The following is a 24493-nucleotide window of genomic DNA, read 5'->3' as shown; positions in this document are numbered from 1 at the left end:
GTGTGATGATGTGTTGACAATTCCACCGAGGTCCAAAGCAGGATTCAGAAAGTCTGCACAACACTCTAAATTAGCCAAGCTAGCAGCCTTCCTCCTGCACACATCCAATATCAAAAAACTAATCTTTTCCAAAGAGAATGCTATGAGATATCGGTTGCAGTTCGGCACAAAATCATTTCCGCAATTGCAAGCCAGTCCTCGTTAGTATAGTGGACAGTATCTCCGCCTGTCACGCGGAAGACCGGGGTTCGATTCCCCGACGGGGAGCTTGAGTGTCCTTCTGGGTCATTCCTGCTTTGTCAGCTTTTATGTGCAGCAAGGTATGCCAGGCATGCTCTGTCAGTAGAACATGAGACTCTTAATGTCAGGGTCGGTATAGGATAAGATTCAGCGTCGTGTGCTCGAGCCCCACGTTGGACGTGCAAATGACTTTTGATCTTGGTGTCTTTCACCTAGGCCTCGGTTCCCAGGCTTAGTGACAGAACAGTCAGGCAGCTTCTTGGAAAATACTGAACACTTGACGACTTAACCGTTATGCTGCAAAGGCGGCTCTCGGAAGACGGACGCTATATTTTCGTGCGGCGGCGTTCGTTGTTATGACTTTGCAAACCTCTGCTGTTTCTTTCCAAGTCAAACCGTTGCTCTGTCCGAGAACAACAAATCTGACGTCTCTTTCTGCCGCCGTCTCCTGATGGCTTTCGTGCAACTGTCCATCTCTCTGGCGCCATCGTTGGCGACTGCCCAGCGAGAGGCCTCGTGGCGCAACGGTAGCGCGTCTGACTCCAGATCACAAGGTTGCGTGTTCAAATCACGTCGGGGTCAAGATTTCTTTCTGCGTGTACGGCTTATTGACAACACCGTGAGGCTGATGTCGCACACTAATTGCTGCTAGGAAGTCGTTCACCGAGATTATGTTTTAGAACCAAAGGGAGCTTTTTGTACCCACATGACTGCCCACTTTAGCTCTTTTGGATGTTTAAGGTTTTCTCCATGTAGAGGTGTGGTTAAAAACGTCAAGATAGTGTAAAGACATCTCGTAAAAATTGTCCCAGATGTACCTTCTGTACTTTTCAGTTGTCGGCACCCAGAACGCAGCACTTTGTGTCCAGCACTTGTTGCCTGAGACCTCAGGACGCACCATATAATACAAGGTAAATACTGCTTGCTCACTTGAATTTGGATTGTGCAAAGGAGTTAAAATGTAGAAGGTGCCAAGAAAGGCTGATATACGAGATAAGTGACTATTTGTTTGACCTCCTACACAGCTTACTCGTCAGAGCCTCACTGTGAAACAGCAGCTTTTTCATTTGAAAATAACCAATTGAGAAAATGGTAATTCCCATACCGGGAGTTGAACCCGGGCCGCCTGGGTGAAAACCAGGAATCCTAACCGCTAGACCATATGGGACGCCTTAGCTGTCTTCTTCCGACCTGGAGCCGACGTGCACTTCAACTGTTTCCCAGCACAGAGGAAGCGAAATAACAATCACACATTTGAAGTGCATCGCAGAAGATTTTCTACCTATCTGAGCAGGTGCTGACAATAAACTTGCAACAAACGTGGTGAAACCAAGAGTCCCAAAACAGCTAGGAGACAACGATGTGCAGAAGCAATCCGACAGATGCAGATTCTAAAACGCTCGGGTTCTTGGCACAATAACGAAGGCCTGCTGTGAGCGGAGCCGTCCAAAGTTACATTAAACTCACAGTGGTTTCATTCTGCGGAAATCTTTCGTAAAAGGCAGAAGATTTATGCGTAGATCAAGAGAAACTCGAGCTGCACCCACCAGCTCTCGGCCCAGTGTGCTTCCTATGTCGCACCGCAATGTTCAAGGGGCTAATATTTGGTCGAGGCTCCTACCTGATAATTCACTCTGGGAGGGGCCAAAGAGACAAAGTTCTCTTCCATCAACAAATTCCTGCAAAAGCCAAGTCTGAAGAGATGTTCCTGAAGCTAGCATCCTACCGACCACAGGTACTAGGATCTGGATCTGCCAAGAAATAAAATACAAACCTTCAATCTCCGACAACTCTAGCTGAATCAGAACAATGGTACTGTTTAGCGTGTTGACACATGGTTCATATGCTCTCCTACTTTGGATAAAAGCATCTGCCAAATGAAAAATGCAAATGGATAGAGTACGGCGTCCTTCTTCCTCTACTGAATTTCTTTTAACCAACAAATTAAAGTGTGATGATGTGTTGACAATTCCACCGAGGTCCAAAGCAGGATTCAGAAAGTCTGCACAACACTCTAAATTAGCCAAGCTAGCAGCCTTCCTCCTGCACACATCCAATATCAAAAAACTAATCTTTTCCAAAGAGAATGCTATGAGATATCGGTTGCAGTTCGGCACAAAATCATTTCCGCAATTGTAAGCCAGTCCTCGTTAGTATAGTGGACAGTATCTCCGCCTGTCACGCGGAAGACCGGGGTTCGATTCCCCGACGGGGAGCTTGAGTGTCCTTCTGGGTCATTCCTGCTTTGTCAGCTTTTATGTGCAGCAAGGTATGCCAGGCATGCTCTGTCAGTAGAACATGAGACTCTTAATGTCAGGGTCGGTATAGGATAAGATTCAGCGTCGTGTGCTCGAGCCCCACGTTGGACGTGCAAATGACTTTTGATCTTGGTGTCTTTCACCTAGGCCTCGGTTCCCAGGCTTAGTGACAGAACAGTCAGGCAGCTTCTTGGAAAATACTGAACACTTGACGACTTAACCGTTATGCTGCAAAGGCGGCTCTCGGAAGACGGACGCTATATTTTCGTGCGGCGGCGTTCGTTGTTATGACTTTGCAAACCTCTGCTGTTTCTTTCCAAGTCAAACCGTTGCTCTGTCCGAGAACAACAAATCTGACGTCTCTTTCTGCCGCCGTCTCCTGATGGCTTTCGTGCAACTGTCCATCTCTCTGGCGCCATCGTTGGCGACTGCCCAGCGAGAGGCCTTGTGGCGCAACGGTAGCGCGTCTGACTCCAGATCAGAAGGTTGCGTGTTCAAATCACGTCGGGGTCAAGATTTCTTTCTGCGTGTACGGCCTATTGACAACACCGTGAGGCTGATGTCGCACACTAATTGCTGCTAGGAAGTCGTTCACCGAGATTATGTTTTAGAACCAAAGGGAGCTTTTTGTACCCACATGACTGCCCACTTTAGCTCTTTTGGATGTTTAAGGTTTTCTCCATGTAGAGGTGTGGTTAAAAACGTCAAGATAGTGTAAAGACATCTCGTAAAAATTGTCCCAGATGTACCTTCTGTACTTTTCAGTTGTCGGCACCCAGAACGCAGCACTTTGTGTCCAGCACTTGTTGCCTGAGACCTCAGGACGCACCATATAATACAAGGTAAATACTGCTTGCTCACTTGAATTTGGATTGTGCAAAGGAGTTAAAATGTAGAAGGTGCCAAGAAAGGCTGATATACGAGATAAGTGACTATTTGTTTGACCTCCTACACAGCTTACTCGTCAGAGCCTCACTGTGAAACAGCAGCTTTTTCATTTGAAAATAACCAATTGAGAAAATGGTAATTCCCATACCGCTAGTTGAACCCGGGCCGCCTGGGTGAAAACCAGGAATCCTAACCGCTAGACCATATGGGACGCCTTAGCTGTCTTCTTCCGACCTGGAGCCGACGTGCACTTCAACTGTTTCCCAGCACAGAGGAAGCGAAATAACAATCACACATTTGAAGTGCATCGCAGAAGATTTTCTACCTATCTGAGCAGGTGCTGACAATAAACTTGCAACAAACGTGGTGAAACCAAGAGTCCCAAAACAGCTAGGAGACAACGATGTGCAGAAGCAATCCGACAGATGCAGATTCTAAAACGCTCGGGTTCTTGGCACAATAACGAAGGCCTGCTGTGAGCGGAGCCGTCCAAAATTACATTAAACTCACAGTGGTTTCATTCTGCGGAAATCTTTCGTAAAAGGCAGAAGATTTATGCGTAGATCAAGAGAAACTCGAGCTGCACCCACCAGCTCTCGGCCCAGTGTGCTTCCTATGTCGCACCGCAATGTTCAAGGGGCTAATATTTGGTCGAGGCTCCTACCTGATAATTCACTCTGGGAGGGGCCAAAGAGACAAAGTTCTCTTCCATCAACAAATTCCTGCAAAAGCCAAGTCTGAAGAGATGTTCCTGAAGCTAGCATCCTACCGACCACAGGTACTAGGATCTGGATCTGCCAAGAAATAAAATACAAATCTTCAATCTCCGACAACTCTAGCTGAATCAGAACAATGGTACTGTTTAGCGTGTTGACACATGGTTCATATGCTCTCCTACTTTGGATAAAAGCATCTGCCAAATGAAAAATGCAAATGGATAGAGTACGGCGTCCTTCTTCCTCTACTGAATTTCTTTTAACCAACAAATTAAAGTGTGATGATGTGTTGACAATTCCACCGAGGTCCAAAGCAGGATTCAGAAAGTCTGCACAACACTCTAAATTAGCCAAGCTAGCAGCCTTCCTCCTGCACACATCCAATATCAAAAAACTAATCTTTTCCAAAGAGAATGCTATGAGATATCGGTTGCAGTTCGGCACAAAATCATTTCCGCAATTGCAAGCCAGTCCTCGTTAGTATAGTGGACAGTATCTCCGCCTGTCACGCGGAAGACCGGGGTTCGATTCCCCGACGGGGAGCTTGAGTGTCCTTGTGGGTCATTCCTGCTTTGTCAGCTTTTATGTGCAGCAAGGTATGCCAGGCATGCTCTGTCAGTAGAACATGAGACTCTTAATGTCAGGGTCGGTATAGGATAAGATTCAGCGTCGTGTGCTCGAGCCCCACGTTGGACGTGCAAATGACTTTTGATCTTGGTGTCTTTCACCTAGGCCTCGGTTCCCAGGCTTAGTGACAGAACAGTCAGGCAGCTTCTTGGAAAATACTGAACACTTGACGACTTAACCGTTATGCTGCAAAGGCGGCTCTCGGAAGACGGACGCTATATTTTCGTGCGGCGGTGTTCGTTGTTATGACTTTGCAAACCTCTGCTGTTTCTTTCCAAGTCAAACCGTTGCTCTGTCCGAGAACAACAAATCTGACGTCTCTTTCTGCCGCCGTCTCCTGATGGCTTTCATGCAACTGTCCATCTCTCTGGCGCCATCGTTGGCGACTGCCCAGCGAGAGGCCTCGTGGCGCAACGGTAGCGCGTCTGACTCCAGATCAGAAGGTTGCGTGTTCAAATCACGTCGGGGTCAAGATTTCTTTCTGCGTGTACGGCTTGTTGACAACACCGTGAGGCTGATGTCGCACACTAATTGCTGCTAGGAAGTCGTTCACCGAGATTATGTTTTAGAACCAAAGGGAGCTTTTTGTACCCACATGACTGCCCACTTTAGCTCTTTTGGATGTTTAAGGTTTTCTCCATGTAGAGGTGTGGTTAAAAACGTCTAGATAGTGTAAAGACATCTCGTAAAAATTGTCCCAGATGTACCTTCTGTACTTTTCAGTTGTCGGCACCCAGAACGCAGCACTTTGTGTCCAGCACTTGTTGCCTGAGACCTCAGGACGCACCATATAATACAAGGTAAATACTGCTTGCTCACTTGAATTTGGATTGTGCAAAGGAGTTAAAATGTAGAAGGTGCCAAGAAAGGCTGATATACGAGATAAGTGACTATTTGTTTGACCTCCTACACAGCTTACTCGTCAGAGCCTCACTGTGAAACAGCAGCTTTTTCATTTGAAAATAACCAATTGAGAAAATGGTAATTCCCATACCGGGAGTTGAACCCGGGCCGCCTGGGTGAAAACCAGGAATCCTAACCGCTAGACCATATGGGACGCCTTAGCTGTCTTCTTCCGACCTGGAGCCGACGTGCACTTCAACTGTTTCCCAGCACAGAGGAAGCGAAATAACAATCACACATTTGAAGTGCATCGCAGAAGATTTTCTACCTATCTGAGCAGGTGCTGACAATAAACTTGCAACAAACGTGGTGAAACCAAGAGTCCCAAAACAGCTAGGAGACAACGATGTGCAGAAGCAATCCGACAGATGCAGATTCTAAAACGCTCGGGTTCTTGGCACAATAACGAAGGCCTGCTGTGAGCGGAGCCGTCCAAAATTACATTAAACTCACAGTGGTTTCATTCTGCGGAAATCTTTCGTAAAAGGCAGAAGATTTATGCGTAGATCAAGAGAAACTCGAGCTGCACCCACCAGCTCTCGGCCCAGTGTGCTTCCTATGTCGCACCGCAATGTTCAAGGGGCTAATATTTGGTCGAGGCTCCTACCTGATAATTCACTCTGGGAGGGGCCAAAGAGACAAAGTTCTCTTCCATCAACAAATTCCTGCAAAAGCCAAGTCTGAAGAGATGTTCCTGAAGCTAGTATCCTACCGACCACAGGTACTAGGATCTGGATCTGCCAAGAAATAAAATACAAATCTTCAATCTCCGACAACTCTAGCTGAATCAGAACAATGGTACTGTTTAGCGTGTTGACACATGGTTCATATGCTCTCCTACTTTGGATAAAAGCATCTGCCAAATGAAAAATGCAAATGGATAGAGTACGGCGTCCTTCTTCCTCTACTGAATTTCTTTTAACCAACAAATTAAAGTGTGATGATGTGTTGACAATTCCACCGAGGTCCAAAGCAGGATTCAGAAAGTCTGCACAACACTCTAAATTAGCCAAGCTAGCAGCCTTCCTCCTGCACACATCCAATATCAAAAAACTAATCTTTTCCAAAGAGAATGCTATGAGATATCGGTTGCAGTTCGGCACAAAATCATTTCCGCAATTGCAAGCCAGTCCTCGTTAGTATAGTGGACAGTATCTCCGCCTGTCACGCGGAAGACCGGGGTTCGATTCCCCGACGGGGAGCTTGAGTGTCCTTGTGGGTCATTCCTGCTTTGACAGCTTTTATGTGCAGCAAGGTATGCCAGGCATGCTCTGTCAGTAGAACATGAGACTCTTAATGTCAGGGTCGGTATAGGATAAGATTCAGCGTCGTGTGCTCGAGCCCCACGTTGGACGTGCAAATGACTTTTGATCTTGGTGTCTTTCACCTAGGCCTCGGTTCCCAGGCTTAGTGACAGAACAGTCAGGCAGCTTCTTGGAAAATACTGAACACTTGACGACTTAACCGTTATGCTGCAAAGGCGGCTCTCGGAAGACGGACGCTATATTTTCGTGCGGCGGCGTTCGTTGTTATGACTTTGCAAACCTCTGCTGTTTCTTTCCAAGTCAAACCGTTGCTCTGTCCGAGAACAACAAATCTGACGTCTCTTTCTGCCGCCGTCTCCTGATGGCTTTCGTGCAACTGTCCATCTCTCTGGCGCCATCGTTGGCGACTGCCCAGCGAGAGGCCTCGTGGCGCAACGGTAGCGCGTCTGACTCCAGATCAGAAGGTTGCGTGTTCAAATCACGTCGGGGTCAAGATTTCTTTCTGCGTGTACGGCTTGTTGACAACACCGTGAGGCTGATGTCGCACACTAATTGCTGCTAGGAAGTCGTTCACCGAGATTATGTTTTAGAACCAAAGGGAGCTTTTTGTACCCACATGACTGCCCACTTTAGCTCTTTTGGATGTTTAAGGTTTTCTCCATGTAGAGGTGTGGTTAAAAACGTCTAGATAGTGTAAAGACATCTCGTAAAAATTGTCCCAGATGTACCTTCTGTACTTTTCAGTTGTCGGCACCCAGAACGCAGCACTTTGTGTCCAGCACTTGTTGCCTGAGACCTCAGGACGCACCATATAATACAAGGTAAATACTGCTTGCTCACTTGAATTTGGATTGTGCAAAGGAGTTAAAATGTAGAAGGTGCCAAGAAAGGCTGATATACGAGATAAGTGACTATTTGTTTGACCTCCTACACAGCTTACTCGTCAGAGCCTCACTGTGAAACAGCAGCTTTTTCATTTGAAAATAACCAATTGAGAAAATGGTAATTCCCATACCGGGAGTTGAACCCGGGCCGCCTGGGTGAAAACCAGGAATCCTAACCGCTAGACCATATGGGACGCCTTAGCTGTCTTCTTCCGACCTGGAGCCGACGTGCACTTCAACTGTTTCCCAGCACAGAGGAAGCGAAATAACAATCACACATTTGAAGTGCATCGCAGAAGATTTTCTACCTATCTGAGCAGGTGCTGACAATAAACTTGCAACAAACGTGGTGAAACCAAGAGTCCCAAAACAGCTAGGAGACAACGATGTGCAGAAGCAATCCGACAGATGCAGATTCTAAAACGCTCGGGTTCTTGGCACAATAACGAAGGCCTGCTGTGAGCGGAGCCGTCCAAAATTACATTAAACTCACAGTGGTTTCATTCTGCGGAAATCTTTCGTAAAAGGCAGAAGATTTATGCGTAGATCAAGAGAAACTCGAGCTGCACCCACCAGCTCTCGGCCCAGTGTGCTTCCTATGTCGCACCGCAATGTTCAAGGGGCTAATATTTGGTCGAGGCTCCTACCTGATAATTCACTCTGGGAGGGGCCAAAGAGACAAAGTTCTCTTCCATCAACAAATTCCTGCAAAAGCCAAGTCTGAAGAGATGTTCCTGAAGCTAGCATCCTACCGACCACAGGTACTAGGATCTGGATCTGCCAAGAAATAAAATACAAACCTTCAATCTCCGACAACTCTAGCTGAATCAGAACAATGGTACTGTTTAGCGTGTTGACACATGGTTCATATGCTCTCCTACTTTGGATAAAAGCATCTGCCAAATGAAAAATGCAAATGGATAGAGTACGGCGTCCTTCTTCCTCTACTGAATTTCTTTTAACCAACAAATTAAAGTGTGATGATGTGTTGACAATTCCACCGAGGTCCAAAGCAGGATTCAGAAAGTCTGCACAACACTCTAAATTAGCCAAGCTAGCAGCCTTCCTCCTGCACACATCCAATATCAAAAAACTAATCTTTTCCAAAGAGAATGCTATGAGATATCGGTTGCAGTTCGGCACAAAATCATTTCCGCAATTGCAAGCCAGTCCTCGTTAGTATAGTGGACAGTATCTCCGCCTGTCACGCGGAAGACCGGGGTTCGATTCCCCGACGGGGAGCTTGAGTGTCCTTGTGGGTCATTCCTGCTTTGTCAGCTTTTATGTGCAGCAAGGTATGCCAGGCATGCTCTGTCAGTAGAACATGAGACTCTTAATGTCAGGGTCGGTATAGGATAAGATTCAGCGTCGTGTGCTCGAGCCCCACGTTGGACGTGCAAATGACTTTTGATCTTGGTGTCTTTCACCTAGGCCTCGGTTCCCAGGCTTAGTGACAGAACAGTCAGGCAGCTTCTTGGAAAATACTGAACACTTGACGACTTAACCGTTATGCTGCAAAGGCGGCTCTCGGAAGACGGACGCTATATTTTCGTGCGGCGGCGTTCGTTGTTATGACCTGGCAAACCTCTGCTGTTTCTTTCCAAGTCAAACCGTTGCTCTGTCCGAGAACAACAAATCTGACGTCTCTTTCTGCCGCCGTCTCCTGATGGCTTTCGTGCAACTGTCCATCTCTCTGGCGCCATCGTTGGCGACTGCCCAGCGAGAGGCCTCGTGGCGCAACGGTAGCGCGTCTGACTCCAGATCAGAAGGTTGCGTGTTCAAATCACGTCGGGGTCAAGATTTCTTTCTGCGTGTACGGCTTGTTGACAACACCGTGAGGCTGATGTCGCACACTAATTGCTGCTAGGAAGTCGTTCACCGAGATTATGTTTTAGAACCAAAGGGAGCTTTTTGTACCCACATGACTGCCCACTTTAGCTCTTTTGGATGTTTAAGGTTTTCTCCATGTAGAGGTGTGGTTAAAAACGTCAAGATAGTGTAAAGACATCTCGTAAAAATTGTCCCAGATGTACCTTCTGTACTTTTCAGTTGTCGGCACCCAGAACGCAGCACTTTGTGTCCAGCACTTGTTGCCTGAGACCTCAGGACGCACCATATAATACAAGGTAAATACTGCTTGCTCACTTGAATTTGGATTGTGCAAAGGAGTTAAAATGTAGAAGGTGCCAAGAAAGGCTGATATACGAGATAAGTGACTATTTGTTTGACCTCCTACACAGCTTACTCGTCAGAGCCTCACTGTGAAACAGCAGCTTTTTCATTTGAAAATAACCAATTGAGAAAATGGTAATTCCCATACCGGGAGTTGAACCCGGGCCGCCTGGGTGAAAACCAGGAATCCTAACCGCTAGACCATATGGGACGCCTTAGCTGTCTTCTTCCGACCTGGAGCCGACGTGCACTTCAACTGTTTCCCAGCACAGAGGAAGCGAAATAACAGTCACACATTTGAAGTGCATCGCAGAAGATTTTCTACCTATCTGAGCAGGTGCTGACAATAAACTTGCAACAAACGTGGTGAAACCAAGAGTCCCAAAACAGCTAGGAGACAACGATGTGCAGAAGCAATCCGACAGATGCAGATTCTAAAACGCTCGGGTTCTTGGCACAATAACGAAGGCCTGCTGTGAGCGGAGCCGTCCAAAATTACATTAAACTCACAGTGGTTTCATTCTGCGGAAATCTTTCGTAAAAGGCAGAAGATTTATGCGTAGATCAAGAGAAACTCGAGCTGCACCCACCAGCTCTCGGCCCAGTGTGCTTCCTATGTCGCACCGCAATGTTCAAGGGGCTAATATTTGGTCGAGGCTCCTACCTGATAATTCACTCTGGGAGGGGCCAAAGAGACAAAGTTCTCTTCCATCAACAAATTCCTGCAAAAGCCAAGTCTGAAGAGATGTTCCTGAAGCTAGCATCCTACCGACCACAGGTACTAGGATCTGGATCTGCCAAGAAATAAAATACAAACCTTCAATCTCCGACAACTCTAGCTGAATCAGAACAATGGTACTGTTTAGCGTGTTGACACATGGTTCATATGCTCTCCTACTTTGGATAAAAGCATCTGCCAAATGAAAAATGCAAATGGATAGAGTACGGCGTCCTTCTTCCTCTACTGAATTTCTTTTAACCAACAAATTAAAGTGTGATGATGTGTTGACAATTCCACCGAGGTCCAAAGCAGGATTCAGAAAGTCTGCACAACACTCTAAATTAGCCAAGCTAGCAGCCTTCCTCCTGCACACATCCAATATCAAAAAACTAATCTTTTCCAAAGAGAATGCTATGAGATATCGGTTGCAGTTCGGCACAAAATCATTTCCGCAATTGCAAGCCAGTCCTCGTTAGTATAGTGGACAGTATCTCCGACTGTCACGCGGAAGACCGGGGTTCGATTCCCCGACGGGGAGCTTGAGTGTCCTTGTGGGTCATTCCTGCTTTGTCAGCTTTTATGTGCAGCAAGGTATGCCAGGCATGCTCTGTCAGTAGAACATGAGACTCTTAATGTCAGGGTCGGTATAGGATAAGATTCAGCGTCGTGTGCTCGAGCCCCACGTTGGACGTGCAAATGACTTTTGATCTTGGTGTCTTTCACCTAGGCCTCGGTTCCCAGGCTTAGTGACAGAACAGTCAGGCAGCTTCTTGGAAAATACTGAACACTTGACGACTTAACCGTTATGCTGCAAAGGCGGCTCTCGGAAGACGGACGCTATATTTTCGTGCGGCGGCGTTCGTTGTTATGACCTGGCAAACCTCTGCTGTTTCTTTCCAAGTCAAACCGTTGCTCTGTCCGAGAACAACAAATCTGACGTCTCTTTCTGCCGCCGTCTCCTGATGGCTTTCGTGCAACTGTCCATCTCTCTGGCGCCATCGTTGGCGACTGCCCAGCGAGAGGCCTCGTGGCGCAACGGTAGCGCGTCTGACTCCAGATCAGAAGGTTGCGTGTTCAAATCACGTCGGGGTCAAGATTTCTTTCTGCGTGTACGGCTTGTTGACAACACCGTGAGGCTGATGTCGCACACTAATTGCTGCTAGGAAGTCGTTCACCGAGATTATGTTTTAGAACCAAAGGGAGCTTTTTGTACCCACATGACTGCCCACTTTAGCTCTTTTGGATGTTTAAGGTTTTCTCCATGTAGAGGTGTGGTTAAAAACGTCAAGATAGTGTAAAGACATCTCGTAAAAATTGTCCCAGATGTACCTTCTGTACTTTTCAGTTGTCGGCACCCAGAACGCAGCACTTTGTGTCCAGCACTTGTTGCCTGAGACCTCAGGACGCACCATATAATACAAGGTAAATACTGCTTGCTCACTTGAATTTGGATTGTGCAAAGGAGTTAAAATGTAGAAGGTGCCAAGAAAGGCTGATATACGAGATAAGTGACTATTTGTTTGACCTCCTACACAGCTTACTCGTCAGAGCCTCACTGTGAAACAGCAGCTTTTTCATTTGAAAATAACCAATTGAGAAAATGGTAATTCCCATACCGGGAGTTGAACCCGGGCCGCCTGGGTGAAAACCAGGAATCCTAACCGCTAGACCATATGGGACGCCTTAGCTGTCTTCTTCCGACCTGGAGCCGACGTGCACTTCAACTGTTTCCCAGCACAGAGGAAGCGAAATAACAATCACACATTTGAAGTGCATCGCAGAAGATTTTCTACCTATCTGAGCAGGTGCTGACAATAAACTTGCAACAAACGTGGTGAAACCAAGAGTCCCAAAACAGCTAGGAGACAACGATGTGCAGAAGCAATCCGACAGATGCAGATTCTAAAACGCTCGGGTTCTTGGCACAATAACGAAGGCCTGCTGTGAGCGGAGCCGTCCAAAATTACATTAAACTCACAGTGGTTTCATTCTGCGGAAATCTTTCGTAAAAGGCAGAAGATTTATGCGTAGATCAAGAGAAACTCGAGCTGCACCCACCAGCTCTCGGCCCAGTGTGCTTCCTATGTCGCACCGCAATGTTCAAGGGGCTAATATTTGGTCGAGGCTCCTACCTGATAATTCACTCTGGGAGGGGCCAAAGAGACAAAGTTCTCTTCCATCAACAAATTCCTGCAAAAGCCAAGTCTGAAGAGATGTTCCTGAAGCTAGCATCCTACCGACCACAGGTACTAGGATCTGGATCTGCCAAGAAATAAAATACAAATCTTCAATCTCCGACAACTCTAGCTGAATCAGAACAATGGTACTGTTTAGCGTGTTGACACATGGTTCATATGCTCTCCTACTTTGGATAAAAGCATCTGCCAAATGAAAAATGCAAATGGATAGAGTACGGCGTCCTTCTTCCTCTACTGAATTTCTTTTAACCAACAAATTAAAGTGTGATGATGTGTTGACAATTCCACCGAGGTCCAAAGCAGGATTCAGAAAGTCTGCACAACACTCTAAATTAGCCAAGCTAGCAGCCTTCCTCCTGCACACATCCAATATCAAAAAACTAATATTTTCCAAAGAGAATGCTATAAGATATCGGTTGCAGTTCGGGACAAAATCATTTCCGCAATTGCAAGCCAGTCCTCGTTAGTATAGTGGACAGTATCTCCGCCTGTCACGCGGAAGACCGGGGTTCGATTCCCCGACGGGGAGCTTGAGTGTCCTTGTGGGTCATTCCTGCTTTGTCAGCTTTTATGTGCAGCAAGGTATGCCAGGCATGCTCTGTCAGTAGAACATGAGACTCTTAATGTCAGGGTCGGTATAGGATAAGATTCAGCGTCGTGTGCTCGAGCCCCACGTTGGACGTGCAAATGACTTTTGATCTTGGTGTCTTTCACCTAGGCCTCGGTTCCCAGGCTTAGTGACAGAACAGTCAGGCAGCTTCTTGGAAAATACTGAACACTTGACGACTTAACCGTTATGCTGCAAAGGCGGCTCTCGGAAGACGGACGCTATATTTTCGTGCGGCGGCGTTCGTTGTTATGACTTTGCAAACCTCTGCTGTTTCTTTCCAAGTCAGACCGTTGCTCTGTCCGAGAACAACAAATCTGACGTCTCTTTCTGCTGCCGTCTCCTGATGGCTTTCGTGCAACTGTCCGTCTCTGTGGCGCCATCGTTGGCGACTGCCCAGCGAGAGGCCTCGTGGTGCAACAGTAGCGCGTCTGACTCCAGATCAGAAGGTTGCGTGTTCAAATCACGTCGGGGTCAAGATTTCTTTCTGCGTGTACGGCTTGTTGACAACACCGTGAGGCTGATGTCGCACACTAATTGCTGCTAGGAAGTCGTTCACCGAGATTACGTTTTAGAACCAAAGGGAGCTTTTTGTACCCACATGACTGCCCACTTTAGCTCTTTTGGATGTTTAAGGTTTTCTCCATGTAGAGGTGTGGTTAAAAACGTCAAGATAGTGTAAAGACATCTCGTAAAAGTTGTCCCAGATGTACCTTCTGTACTTTTCAGTTGTCGGCACCCAGAACGCAGCACTTTGTGTCCAGCACTTGTTGCCTGAGACCTCAGGACGCACCATATAATACAAGGTAAATACTGTTTGCTCACTTGAATTTGGATTGTGCAAAGGAGTTAAAATGTAGAAGGTGCCAAGAAAGGCTGATATACGAGATAAGTGACTATTTGTTTGACCTCCTACACAGCTGACTCGTCAGAGCCTCACTGTGAAACAGCAGCTTTTTCATTTGAAAATAACCAATTGAGAAAATGGTAATTCCCATACCGGGAGTTGAACCCGGGCCGCCTGGGTGAAAACCAGGAATCCTAACCGCTAGACCATATGGGACGCCTTAGCTGTCTTCTTCCGACCTGGAGCCGACGTGCACTTCAACTGTTTCCCAGCACAGAGGAAGCGAAATAACAGTCACACATTTGAAGTGCATCGCAGAAGATTTTCTACCTATCTGAGCAGGTGCTGACAATAAACTTGCAACAAACGTGGTGAAACCAAGAGTCCCAAAACAGCTAGGAGACAACGATGTGCAGAAGCAATCTGACAGATGCAGATTCTTAAACGCTCTGGTTCTTGGCACAATAACGAAGGCCTGCTGTGAGCGGAGCCGTCCAAAATTATATTAAACTCACGGTGGTTTCATTCTGCGGAAATCTTTCGTAAAAGGCAGAAGATTTATGCGTAGATCAAGAGAAACTGGAGCTGCACCCACCAGCTCTCGGCCCAGTGTGCTTCCTATGTCGCACCGCAATGTTCAAGGGGCTAATATTTGATCGAGGCTCCAACCTGATAATTCACTCTGGGAGGGCCCAAAGAGACAAAGTTCTCTTCCATCAACAAATTACTGCAAAAGCCAAGTCTGAAGAGATGTTCCTGAAGCTAGCATCCTACCGACCACAGGTACTAGGATCTGGATCTGCCAAGAAATAGAATACAAATCTTCAATCTCCGACAACTCTAGCTGAATCAGAACAATGGTACTGTTTAGCGTGTTGACACATGGTTCATATGCTCTCCTACTTTGGATAAAAGCATCTGCCAAATGAAAAATGCAAATGGATAGAGAACGGCGTCCTTCTTCCTCTACTGAATTTCTTTTAACCAATAAATTAAAGTGTGATGATGTGTTGACAATTCCACCGAGGTCCAAAGGAGGATTCAGAAAGTCTGCACAACACTCTAAATTAGCCAAGCTTGCAGCCTTCCTCCTGCACACATCCAATATCAAAAAACTAATCTTTTCCAAAGAGAATGCTATGAGACATCGGTAGCAGTTCGGCACAAAAACTTTTCCGCAATTGCAAGCCAGTCCTCCTTAGTATAGTGGACAGTATCTCCGCCTGTCACGCTGAAGACTGGGGTTCGATTCCCCGACGGCGAGCTTGAGTGTCCTTGTGGGTCATCCCTGCCCTGTCAGCTTTTATGTGCAGCAAGGTATGCCAGGCATGCTCTGTCAGTAGAACATGAGACTCTTAATGTCAGGGTCGGTAGAGGATAAGATTCAGCGTCGTGTGCTCGAGCCCCACGTTGGAAGTGCAATTGACTTTTGATCTTGGTGTCTTTCACCTAGGCCACGGTTCCCAGGCTTAGTGACAGAACAGTCAGGCAGCTTCTTGGAAAATACTGAACACTTGACGACTTAACCGTTATGCTGCAAAGGCCGCTCTCGGAAGATGGACGCTATATTTTCGTGCGGCGACGTTCGTTGTTATGACTTTGCAAACCTCTGCTGTTTCTTTCCAAGTGAAACCGTTGCTCTGTCCGAGAACAACAGATCTGACGTCTCTTTCTGCCGCCGTCTCCTGATGGCTTTCGTGCAACTGTCCGTATCTGTGGCGCCATCGTTGGCGACTGCCCAGCGAGAGGCCTCGTGGTGCAACGGTAGCGTGTCTGACTCCAGATCAGAAGGTTGTGTGTTCAAATCACGTCTGGGTCAAGATTTCTTTCTGTGTGTACGGCTTGTTAACAACACCGTGAGGCTGATGTCGCACACTAATTGCTGCTAGGAAGTCGTTCACCGAGATTATGTTTTAGAACCAAAGGGAGCTTTTTGTCCACCCATGAGGTGGGGGTGGATCTGATGATGGATACCCGGGTACAACGGAAGACCAACCATGAGGTGGGGGTGGAGCTGATGATGGATGCCCGGGTGCAATGGAAGACCAACCATGAGGTGGGGGTGGAGCTGATAATGGATGCCCGGGTGCAACGGAAGACCAACCATGAGGTGGGGGTGGAGCTGATGACAGATTCCCGGGTGAAAAAGATCAATCAGAACACTCAGACCAGGTATTCCACCCAGGAAAGTCCTGTGCCTCAGGACAGAAGAAATTATTCTGTGCAGCAGGAGAATAGTCTGTGTCATATGGAGATGTGTCTCCTAGCCCAGTGCCTGTGAGTGCATTTGAAGACACTGCAGTTCCACTTCGTGCATATTTACGTTGACGAATGACTGCCTCACCCTCCCGATTCTCAGGCTCCTTGAACTCAATGGGAACATGTCCATGTTCAACAGGTCCAGATGGGAGCTCCCTTGGCTTTGGCAGTGGCTCCTTCGCTATACCAATTTGCTGGGGAAGCTCCACTCCTTGCAGTAAGGTGTCCCGATCAGTTCGTTTCTGTCGGTCGAGAAGCCTTTAAAAAAAAAAAAAAACATCTTCAGTTCAAGAGTTATATAAACACTGTGAATTAAACCATTCTAAACAAATGCAAACTAATAGTTAATTTAGAAGTTGTTATAGGGAATATGCTACTAAAGTGAAATTAGGAAGGCAATAACCAACTCACCAAGATGACACTGTAGTGTTGTTGATTGTAACTAGCACCAGGTTGGTCTTGTCGAGCAGCTCTCGGCAGTCTTCTAGCAGCTGCTTGATGTGACAATACATCATCACAATTGCCTGTGTAATTGGAAAGGTTTTGCCCTTATTGTCTTTAGATCTGTTTCTGGCTTCCCTGAATTCCTTCAAAAGCTTGAGTGCGATGCATTCTGAAATCCTGTTGATATCAGGTCTCTGAGCTGCCTGGCCATGGGTCATGAATAGTCTGTGGATAAAACAATGCATTTAATGCATTTTGTATGTTATTCTATGGTTCATTGGAGCTTTATAAACATACAGACTAATTAGGAATTTTTATTTTATGCAAATGAAAAGTGAGGGATAATTTATGATGGCACACACTGTAAAAATGTCCTTTAACACAGGTGCACCACAATTTAACTCACCTCTCAGCTGCTTGCTGACCAGGGGCTGAGCCACTACGCTTTCGAGAAGCTCTCCAAGGACCTGGCAAGATCCTTTTCTTGCACTTAAGGGAATACTTGGAAGGGGACTGATCAATGGCATGCAGACACGAATACAACCGCAAGATCTCTGCTATCTCGTTGGTTGACAAAGCAGTGATAGTCCAGTTGAGGCTAATAAGGTACCCTGCCAGGTTATCCACCGCCTCCCATCCAGGGACACCACATGAATCACATCTAAGGTCCTCACAAAGAAAACAACAACAAAAAAAACGAAATCCTGGATTACAGTTCTTTGATAAACTGTTCTTCACAAATTACAAGCATAAGCATCACGTATTAGAGTCTTTACCGGCGATGATGTGCTGGGCCCAGCGCAGGACATGTCTTCAATGTCAGGACTGTGAGAGCCACCACTTGGAACAGGGGTTTCCTAGATCATTTTTGAACATTTGTAAGTATACCAATTAAACATTGTAGAGCATTACTTAAATTGAATGTATAAATTATAAAACAACTCATGTATTGCTCATATAAGCTAACATTCCTATGCAATTTCAATTTAATTCAAGAAAATCTATATTACCAGAGAAGAGGTCAATAAATCATCATGACTGCTGGAACTGCCAATAGTGCGTGTGTTTAAACTGATGTCTGCTGCATCACATATTGTGACATCCAGACACTCATCCTCCTGAACTTCAACCTGCATCACTGGCAGAGTGATTTCACCAGGCTCCAGTGGAGAAAGTAGGTCTCCTCTGCCAGATTGTGCCAACAAGTACTCCACTGCTATACGCTCATCTGCCAAAAAGACGCATCATATTGTAAAAAGAGGAATATATCAGGCTAAATCATAACAGTAAATGTGATGAATGTGGTGTTGGAAATGAATAAAAAAAATTGTGATTTAAACAAATACGTAAATAAATAAAGTCACACATAGACAACTCAACCAAATACGCTGAAAACACACAGACACATCTTATAACAGTATAGATAGATAATAGATATGACCACCGTTACAGCAATGATCATTCCATTAAAAATGGAATGAATTAAAAATGGAATGAATGGTTAGCGTTTAGGCAGCATTCAAACTCACAGCAAAGCCTGGTATTACTATAGTAAGAGAATGTACAGTATTGAATCTTACTTGTGGGTTTCCCATGGGTTATGAATTCTGGCAGGAGTGCACATCCGAGGACTCTTTTGCTGAAGACATTAATGTGGGACATTAAACGTACATCATAGATTTTAGTTTGTGATGTACCACTCATGTCCACAGCTTGAAGAGCCCGGTTGATGTTCCATCTCGATGCACCCTCAAGCATGTACATCTGAGTATGTACAGAATTACATCTCCACCCTGTAAGGAAAAATGTGTCACATTGTCAAAATACCATTATAAACCCCCCTACGAACTACCAAAGCTGACTACCAATTAAAGCTAATTCACTTGTTAACTAAACCTGTGGAAATTGAATTCCTTTATTTTTACTTTACTCCTTTTTAAGTCGTATTTAAAATGTTTTTTGTTGTATTCTTCCAAAGTTTAGAAATTCCTGTATTGTGACAACACTACTTAATTACAGACATGATATTCTTGGTATTGTTACCATACCTGGAATGAAAGTGCACTGATGGCGATGAAAGCTTTCAAGAGAAGAGGACCCTCTGCCACACCGCAGTACATCCAGAACCTTGTCACCCTTCTGTAACCCAGAGCCCAGCTTTGTGTAAAGCTGAACACCAGGTGGGTCTTGGATGCAGGGTAAATGTTTCTGTTGTACCTCCCAAACGTGCATCATGCTCTCTGGATTAATGAGGCGCAAACCAGTCGTGTCGGTCAGTTCCCACATGGAGTCTAGCAATGCTTGTATCAAGTCACGAGTTTCTTCAATTCCACGCGTCCTCCTCCTGCAGTGTTTGGCCAGCTCACTTGAGGTGATGCTTGACAAGATTTGGGCCTCTGTTGGAATATGCCCCTGATGTTTTTTTAAAAGTATGTTCTTTTTCGCTTCTTTAAGGTGAGAGAAGTCATCATTGTCCCATTCAAAGATACAACTGGACAACTTGGAGCAGAAAGTGCCATACAGTGGATGGTGCTCTGTTGTAAGACCAGCAGTGAACCGTCGCATGAAGTGGAAAACATCAAGGCGAACTTTGAACTTCCAAGGTCGAAACCAGGTAAGAACTGGAGTCACACCTACACCAATGAGAAACAATCAGCGAGTTTACACATCTTCTTAGATTTAAATTTGTATCATTTAAAAATATGCTAATGCTATTTATAAATATTCTCTTAAGCCTCTAAATCCGTCAGATTTCGCTTCTTTTAAAGAAACATTTTTATCAGGCTCCTAGTTTCAGTTCCATAGCAGATAGCAGATAATTCAGAATGGGCTGAGCGTTATTTAGAAGTCTTTGAAGCAAGATTATTTGAGTAACATATACTTTACTTTGAGAGCATTCACTCATCACTCACTCATCAACATTATAATCTCATTTTTGACAGAGGTGGCTTTTAGAGGGTTCTGCATCTGAACGAACATGAACAAAATATGAACACCTAAAAAAGCCATCTAAACATCATTTTCCTAAATTAGTGGGAAACATGCAGATCTATGATTTATTGTCATTGAGACACATGCCAAAAAATATTCCTTATATGGATTAGAAATGTATAAATGCACACACATTCCTGTTAAGTAATGGCTTAAGTTGACAAACCTGTCCCGCTGCAGCAGTCCCTGTAAACATAAATCGCAGCTGGATCTGGCTCCCCAGCATCCCTGTATCGCTTTACAATGCCCTGACACAAGTCATCTAAGCCGGCTCCCTCACCCGTGGTTAGGACACAGTTCAGAACTTGGCCAAATTCATTACCAATGTTGGTCATCCAGGTAGCAGTGTCAGCAATGCCACCAGCAAGCTTTTTAGTAATCTGTATAAATGCATTAAGACAATACAATTTGGTATATTCAATATAATTTAACATGCATTTGGCTCTTTATGTGTATTTATGTTAACCTTTTTGGTAGAATCAAGCTTCAGGATGCTACCATATGTTGATGTTACAACACCCTTAATCTCATCAAGGTGATTCAGGATTTCATTGGCATGGGCAGTCTCAAACCACTGTGCCAGCGGTAGGGATCGAAAAGGCGGGGGCTGCTCATAAACCACTTCCGATTGGGTCAGGGCACATCTCTTTTTGTGGAGCTCACAGTCTGTCAGGTAGTCTATACTCCGTCTTGCCCACTCCTCACTATGAATTTCTTCTAGCGCTTGTTTCAAGAAACTGGAGCTGTTTCCTGCAGTTCTTGGTTTCATCAAAGTCACACACTTCCTGTCAAGGGCAAGGTGAGTGGTGAGAACAGCGGGGAATTTATTTCTGTGGGAAGGATCCAGCTGTTTAAGGATCTCTGAACTCCAAGGGCAGACAGGTATCATACACTTACTGCAGTGAGGGTAGTCCACTCCAATTAAGTAATATGTGGAGTCAACATCAATGACTTCCCTAACTTAAGTATAAATGCCTGAATGATGCATCTTCCTATTGCACCGTGTACATTTCAGAGGAATACCCCACATCCTCATTGGTGCCAACAGAAACATCCTCTGCCTAAAGTAACTGCTAGGATCAGGAGTTGAAGTAGTAGGCTTGCTGGGACTCGGTGGATGAAACCAGTTTTGTGGAAACTGCTGCTTCAGTCGTCCTGTGGTGTCATACAGACACTGAGCCATCCACTTTTGGTCTGCTGGTTTGAGCACTCGACAAAACTGTTTGGGGAGAAAACTCAGCCAATTTATTTCTGGAGGCCTTAGTGTAATGTCCTGTGATGGTGTTTGTACTGCAGTTTGTGGAGCTCTTTGCTGGTCTTCGATGTATGCAGATGACTGTGCAATGGATGATGTTGGATCCAAAGATGTTCTGTCCCCATCTGAAAGACTTATCAGACGATGATGCTTGTCAATGTGGTTAAACAGTCCAACTGCACCCCAGACTTTTTCACCACACTGATCACAACATTCTTGGACATGGTTGTCTGAAAGATGTTCACTGAAACCATCCACATTAACATCTACGCTACAAAGAGCACACTTAATTGAACTACTGCTCTGCAGGGCTGGTCTGGAGCCTGCACTGGGCTGCGGGGCTGGTCTTGAGCCTGCACTGGGCTGTGGGGCGGTACTGAAGCCTGCACTGTGCTGCGGGGCTGGTCTGGAGCCTGCACTGGACTGCGGGGCGGTGCTGAAGCCTGCACTGGGCTGCGGGGCTGGTCTGGAGCCTGCACTGGACTGTGGGGCGGTGCTGAAGCCTGCACTGGGCTGCGGGGCTGGTCTTGAGCCTGCACTGGACTTGCGGGGCGGTACTGAAGCCTGCACTGGGCCGCGGGGCTGGTCTTGAGCCTGCACTGGGCTGCGGGGCTGGTCTGGAGCCTGCACTGGACTGCGGGGCGGTACTGAAGCCTGCACTGGGCCGCGGGGCTGGTCTTGAGCCTGCACTGGGCTGCGGGGCTGGTCTGGAGCCTGCACTGGAGTGCGGGGCGGTACTGAAGCCTGCACTGGGCCGCGGGGCTGGTCTTGAGCCTGCACTGGGCTGCGGGGCTGGTCTGGAGCCTGCACTGGACTGCGGGGCGGTGCTGAAGCTTGCACTAGGCTGCGGGGCTGGTAGGCCCGCTGTGACATTTCGCAGACAGTCAAGAGCTTACAGGGTTCTGTCGGCTTAGGGTTCAGTGTACCTTTCTGATGCAGGGGTGTTCAGTCCTATATCTGGAGGCGATGCCATCTGTTGATTGCAGTTCATCAAGTACACTTGAACCGGGTAACGGGCTCTGGGAGCTGAAAGTCAGACGTGTTTTAAACACTGCCCCGAAAACTCATCTTTGGTCTTTTATCTGCCCGTGCTTTCCTTAAAGGTCCCTGCAAAGAAAACCTTTATAAAATCACATTAGTGGCTATAAAGTATGTACACATTGTTTTACATTAAATGTTTACTACATTGTTGTATACCTAATTGCATCGACAACCCATCGAGCACTCCTGTACCGGTCAATTATGGTTATATCAACAACACGTGCCATCTGTTGCAGAGGTGAGAGAGAAATGAAAAGTCTTTCCGACTTTCATTGAAAATGTGGGGTCGCTACTCCGATTCTTAATCTCTTGGAAACAGTTGCAGTCCGTATTGCGCTTGCTGAGGTGTCAGGCATGGTCCAGCAGTCAGGACTCCTGGTTTCACCCAAGCGGCACGGGTTTAACTCCCGGCGTGAGAAGCCAAAGGCATCGTTGCTTTCAGTGTGTTTGCAAAGCCGAATTGATTTAGAGTAAGACTCTGTTGAGTAAGCTCCACTGGCGGGCCTCAGCATTTTGGGGTCAGAAAACTGCCACTGCTCGCCACAAAGCTTTCGTCCCTGGGTGGGCTTGAACCACCATCCTTTCGGTTAACAGCCGAATGCGCTAACCGATTGCGCCACAGAGACGGTTGTCGAGGATTTTGCTTGGACAAGTCGCCAGTTTTGACTCGGAATTAAATGGCAAAGCGTGGCAAAACTAAATGAGCGTCATGCTCATTTTCAGAGAACCCCCTTTGGAAACATAAGAGTGAGGAAGTTGCACTTGTCTCAAGATAATCCCAGCACTAGGTCTGGTGGACAGGGAACCTGTAGAAAGGCCCCCGGACTGGGGTAGCCCTGGCACCCAACGTGGGGCTCGAACCCACGACCCTGAGATTAAGAGTCTCATGCTCTACCGACTGAGCTAGCCGGGCTGGATGCCTTGCACAGCCCTTGTCTGTCAGTGTCTCCAAACGGTCAGGCGAGGTTGCCATCACTGGGGTAGTCCCTGTCGAAACGAATGCGAGACGACATATAAACCTTGTGTAGTCGTGGCCGAGTGGTTAAGGCGATGGACTAGAAATCCATTGGGGTCTCCCTGCGCAGGTTCGAATCCTGCTGGCTACGTTTGTGGTGTATTTAGCTAAGATGCTGATTTGAATCTCTAGAGGCGAATGAGCAAACTTCATCTCGGCCGAGCCCTGTGCAGCCGTCTGTTAGCTCGCTTTGATCGTGTGGTTGGTTAGTACTCTGTGTTGTGGTCTCAGCGAATCCGGATCGAGTCAACTTTTTCTTCAATCAACTTCAATCGGGCGAACAACGCACTGCAATTTGTTCAAAAATAGCCGCGCCAAGCACTTCGTCAGCTGTTCTTTAGAATGTTTAAACCCAGCTCATCCAAGCTATTGGAAAGCGGCAAAGAAAAAGCTTAACTCCCCGTCGGGGAATCATTTTGGAGGAGGCTTGGCAGAAGAACTTGGCACGCACCGACACAAGCCCAGACAGCTCAGCTCGGTCTGGGAGGAGCCTCCTCATCATTTCTGTCTAACGGCTTGACATGCGGAGATACTGTCCAACCTAATAACGAGGATTATACTTCTCAAATCGTAGTTCTTCTTTCTGTTGTTCACTGCTAGTGACCCACGACCCTGAGATTAAGAGTCTCATGCTCTACCGACTGAGCTAGCCGGGCTGGATGCCTCGCAAAGCCCTTGTCTGTCAGTGTCTCCAAACGGTCAGGCGAGGTTGCCATCACTGGGGAAGTCCCTGTCGAAACGAATGCGAGACGACATATAAACCTTGTGTAGTCGTGGCCGAGTGGTTAAGGCGATGGACTAGAAATCCATTGGGGTCTCCCTGCGCAGGTTCGAATCCTGCTGACTACGTTTGTGGTGTATTTAGCTAAGATGCTGATTTGAATCTCTAGAGGCGAAAGAGCAAACTTCATGTCGGCCGAGCCCTGTGCAGCCGTCTGTTAGCTCGCTTTGATCGTGTGGTTGGTTAGTACTCTTTGTAGTGGTCTCAGCGAATCCGGATCGAGTCAACTTTTTCTTCAATCAGGCGAACAACGCACTGCAATTTGTTCAAAAATAGCCGCGCCAAGCACTTCGTCGGCTGTTCTTTAGAATGTTTAAACCCAGCTCATCCAAGCTATTGGAAAGCGGCAAAGAAAAAGCTTAACTCCCCGTCGGGGAATCA

General features: G+C 46.5%; 30 non-coding genes across 30 annotated transcripts; 15 read left to right on the top strand and 15 right to left on the bottom strand.

Annotated features, from left to right (window-relative positions):
* Positions 1-195: 195 nt before the first annotated feature.
* trnad-guc (transfer RNA aspartic acid (anticodon GUC)) lies at positions 196-267 on the top strand. Its single transcript has one exon. It is a non-coding gene; the product is annotated as a tRNA-Asp (tRNA).
* Positions 268-750: 483 nt separating this feature from the next.
* Positions 751-822, top strand: trnaw-cca (transfer RNA tryptophan (anticodon CCA)). Its single transcript has one exon. It is a non-coding gene; the product is annotated as a tRNA-Trp (tRNA).
* A 514-nt stretch (positions 823-1336) lies between these two features.
* Positions 1337-1408, bottom strand: trnae-uuc (transfer RNA glutamic acid (anticodon UUC)). Its single transcript has one exon. It is a non-coding gene; the product is annotated as a tRNA-Glu (tRNA).
* A 255-nt stretch (positions 1409-1663) lies between these two features.
* On the bottom strand, positions 1664-1780 carry LOC130421548 (U5 spliceosomal RNA). Its single transcript, XR_008906862.1, has one exon. It is a non-coding gene; the product is annotated as a U5 spliceosomal RNA (small nuclear RNA).
* A 604-nt stretch (positions 1781-2384) lies between these two features.
* trnad-guc (transfer RNA aspartic acid (anticodon GUC)) lies at positions 2385-2456 on the top strand. Its single transcript has one exon. It is a non-coding gene; the product is annotated as a tRNA-Asp (tRNA).
* Positions 2457-2939: 483 nt separating this feature from the next.
* Positions 2940-3011, top strand: trnaw-cca (transfer RNA tryptophan (anticodon CCA)). Its single transcript has one exon. It is a non-coding gene; the product is annotated as a tRNA-Trp (tRNA).
* An 841-nt stretch (positions 3012-3852) lies between these two features.
* Positions 3853-3969, bottom strand: LOC130421578 (U5 spliceosomal RNA). Its single transcript, XR_008906888.1, has one exon. It is a non-coding gene; the product is annotated as a U5 spliceosomal RNA (small nuclear RNA).
* A 604-nt stretch (positions 3970-4573) lies between these two features.
* Positions 4574-4645, top strand: trnad-guc (transfer RNA aspartic acid (anticodon GUC)). The gene has a single exon. It is a non-coding gene; the product is annotated as a tRNA-Asp (tRNA).
* Positions 4646-5128: 483 nt separating this feature from the next.
* Positions 5129-5200, top strand: trnaw-cca (transfer RNA tryptophan (anticodon CCA)). Its single transcript has one exon. It is a non-coding gene; the product is annotated as a tRNA-Trp (tRNA).
* Positions 5201-5714: 514 nt separating this feature from the next.
* On the bottom strand, positions 5715-5786 carry trnae-uuc (transfer RNA glutamic acid (anticodon UUC)). Its single transcript has one exon. It is a non-coding gene; the product is annotated as a tRNA-Glu (tRNA).
* Positions 5787-6041: 255 nt separating this feature from the next.
* On the bottom strand, positions 6042-6158 carry LOC130421577 (U5 spliceosomal RNA). Its single transcript, XR_008906887.1, has one exon. It is a non-coding gene; the product is annotated as a U5 spliceosomal RNA (small nuclear RNA).
* A 604-nt stretch (positions 6159-6762) lies between these two features.
* On the top strand, positions 6763-6834 carry trnad-guc (transfer RNA aspartic acid (anticodon GUC)). Its single transcript has one exon. It is a non-coding gene; the product is annotated as a tRNA-Asp (tRNA).
* A 483-nt stretch (positions 6835-7317) lies between these two features.
* On the top strand, positions 7318-7389 carry trnaw-cca (transfer RNA tryptophan (anticodon CCA)). Its single transcript has one exon. It is a non-coding gene; the product is annotated as a tRNA-Trp (tRNA).
* A 514-nt stretch (positions 7390-7903) lies between these two features.
* trnae-uuc (transfer RNA glutamic acid (anticodon UUC)) lies at positions 7904-7975 on the bottom strand. The gene has a single exon. It is a non-coding gene; the product is annotated as a tRNA-Glu (tRNA).
* Positions 7976-8230: 255 nt separating this feature from the next.
* Positions 8231-8347, bottom strand: LOC130421576 (U5 spliceosomal RNA). Its single transcript, XR_008906886.1, has one exon. It is a non-coding gene; the product is annotated as a U5 spliceosomal RNA (small nuclear RNA).
* A 604-nt stretch (positions 8348-8951) lies between these two features.
* Positions 8952-9023, top strand: trnad-guc (transfer RNA aspartic acid (anticodon GUC)). Its single transcript has one exon. It is a non-coding gene; the product is annotated as a tRNA-Asp (tRNA).
* Positions 9024-9506: 483 nt separating this feature from the next.
* Positions 9507-9578, top strand: trnaw-cca (transfer RNA tryptophan (anticodon CCA)). The gene has a single exon. It is a non-coding gene; the product is annotated as a tRNA-Trp (tRNA).
* Positions 9579-10092: 514 nt separating this feature from the next.
* trnae-uuc (transfer RNA glutamic acid (anticodon UUC)) lies at positions 10093-10164 on the bottom strand. Its single transcript has one exon. It is a non-coding gene; the product is annotated as a tRNA-Glu (tRNA).
* Positions 10165-10419: 255 nt separating this feature from the next.
* LOC130421575 (U5 spliceosomal RNA) lies at positions 10420-10536 on the bottom strand. Its single transcript, XR_008906885.1, has one exon. It is a non-coding gene; the product is annotated as a U5 spliceosomal RNA (small nuclear RNA).
* A 1159-nt stretch (positions 10537-11695) lies between these two features.
* Positions 11696-11767, top strand: trnaw-cca (transfer RNA tryptophan (anticodon CCA)). Its single transcript has one exon. It is a non-coding gene; the product is annotated as a tRNA-Trp (tRNA).
* A 514-nt stretch (positions 11768-12281) lies between these two features.
* On the bottom strand, positions 12282-12353 carry trnae-uuc (transfer RNA glutamic acid (anticodon UUC)). Its single transcript has one exon. It is a non-coding gene; the product is annotated as a tRNA-Glu (tRNA).
* A 255-nt stretch (positions 12354-12608) lies between these two features.
* LOC130421574 (U5 spliceosomal RNA) lies at positions 12609-12725 on the bottom strand. Its single transcript, XR_008906884.1, has one exon. It is a non-coding gene; the product is annotated as a U5 spliceosomal RNA (small nuclear RNA).
* A 604-nt stretch (positions 12726-13329) lies between these two features.
* On the top strand, positions 13330-13401 carry trnad-guc (transfer RNA aspartic acid (anticodon GUC)). Its single transcript has one exon. It is a non-coding gene; the product is annotated as a tRNA-Asp (tRNA).
* Positions 13402-13884: 483 nt separating this feature from the next.
* Positions 13885-13956, top strand: trnaw-cca (transfer RNA tryptophan (anticodon CCA)). The gene has a single exon. It is a non-coding gene; the product is annotated as a tRNA-Trp (tRNA).
* A 514-nt stretch (positions 13957-14470) lies between these two features.
* Positions 14471-14542, bottom strand: trnae-uuc (transfer RNA glutamic acid (anticodon UUC)). The gene has a single exon. It is a non-coding gene; the product is annotated as a tRNA-Glu (tRNA).
* A 255-nt stretch (positions 14543-14797) lies between these two features.
* Positions 14798-14914, bottom strand: LOC130421595 (U5 spliceosomal RNA). The gene has a single exon (XR_008906905.1). It is a non-coding gene; the product is annotated as a U5 spliceosomal RNA (small nuclear RNA).
* Positions 14915-22868: 7954 nt separating this feature from the next.
* On the bottom strand, positions 22869-22942 carry trnan-guu (transfer RNA asparagine (anticodon GUU)). The gene has a single exon. It is a non-coding gene; the product is annotated as a tRNA-Asn (tRNA).
* A 214-nt stretch (positions 22943-23156) lies between these two features.
* On the bottom strand, positions 23157-23229 carry trnak-cuu (transfer RNA lysine (anticodon CUU)). Its single transcript has one exon. It is a non-coding gene; the product is annotated as a tRNA-Lys (tRNA).
* A 111-nt stretch (positions 23230-23340) lies between these two features.
* Positions 23341-23422, top strand: trnas-aga (transfer RNA serine (anticodon AGA)). Its single transcript has one exon. It is a non-coding gene; the product is annotated as a tRNA-Ser (tRNA).
* A 676-nt stretch (positions 23423-24098) lies between these two features.
* trnas-aga (transfer RNA serine (anticodon AGA)) lies at positions 24099-24180 on the top strand. Its single transcript has one exon. It is a non-coding gene; the product is annotated as a tRNA-Ser (tRNA).
* Positions 24181-24493: the final 313 nt, after the last annotated feature.

The sequence above is a fragment of the Triplophysa dalaica genome, chromosome 5 (genome assembly GCF_015846415.1).
Source record: "Triplophysa dalaica isolate WHDGS20190420 chromosome 5, ASM1584641v1, whole genome shotgun sequence".
Taxonomy (NCBI): domain Eukaryota; kingdom Metazoa; phylum Chordata; class Actinopteri; order Cypriniformes; family Nemacheilidae; genus Triplophysa; species Triplophysa dalaica.
This window is presented reverse-complemented; position numbering and strand designations above follow the sequence as displayed.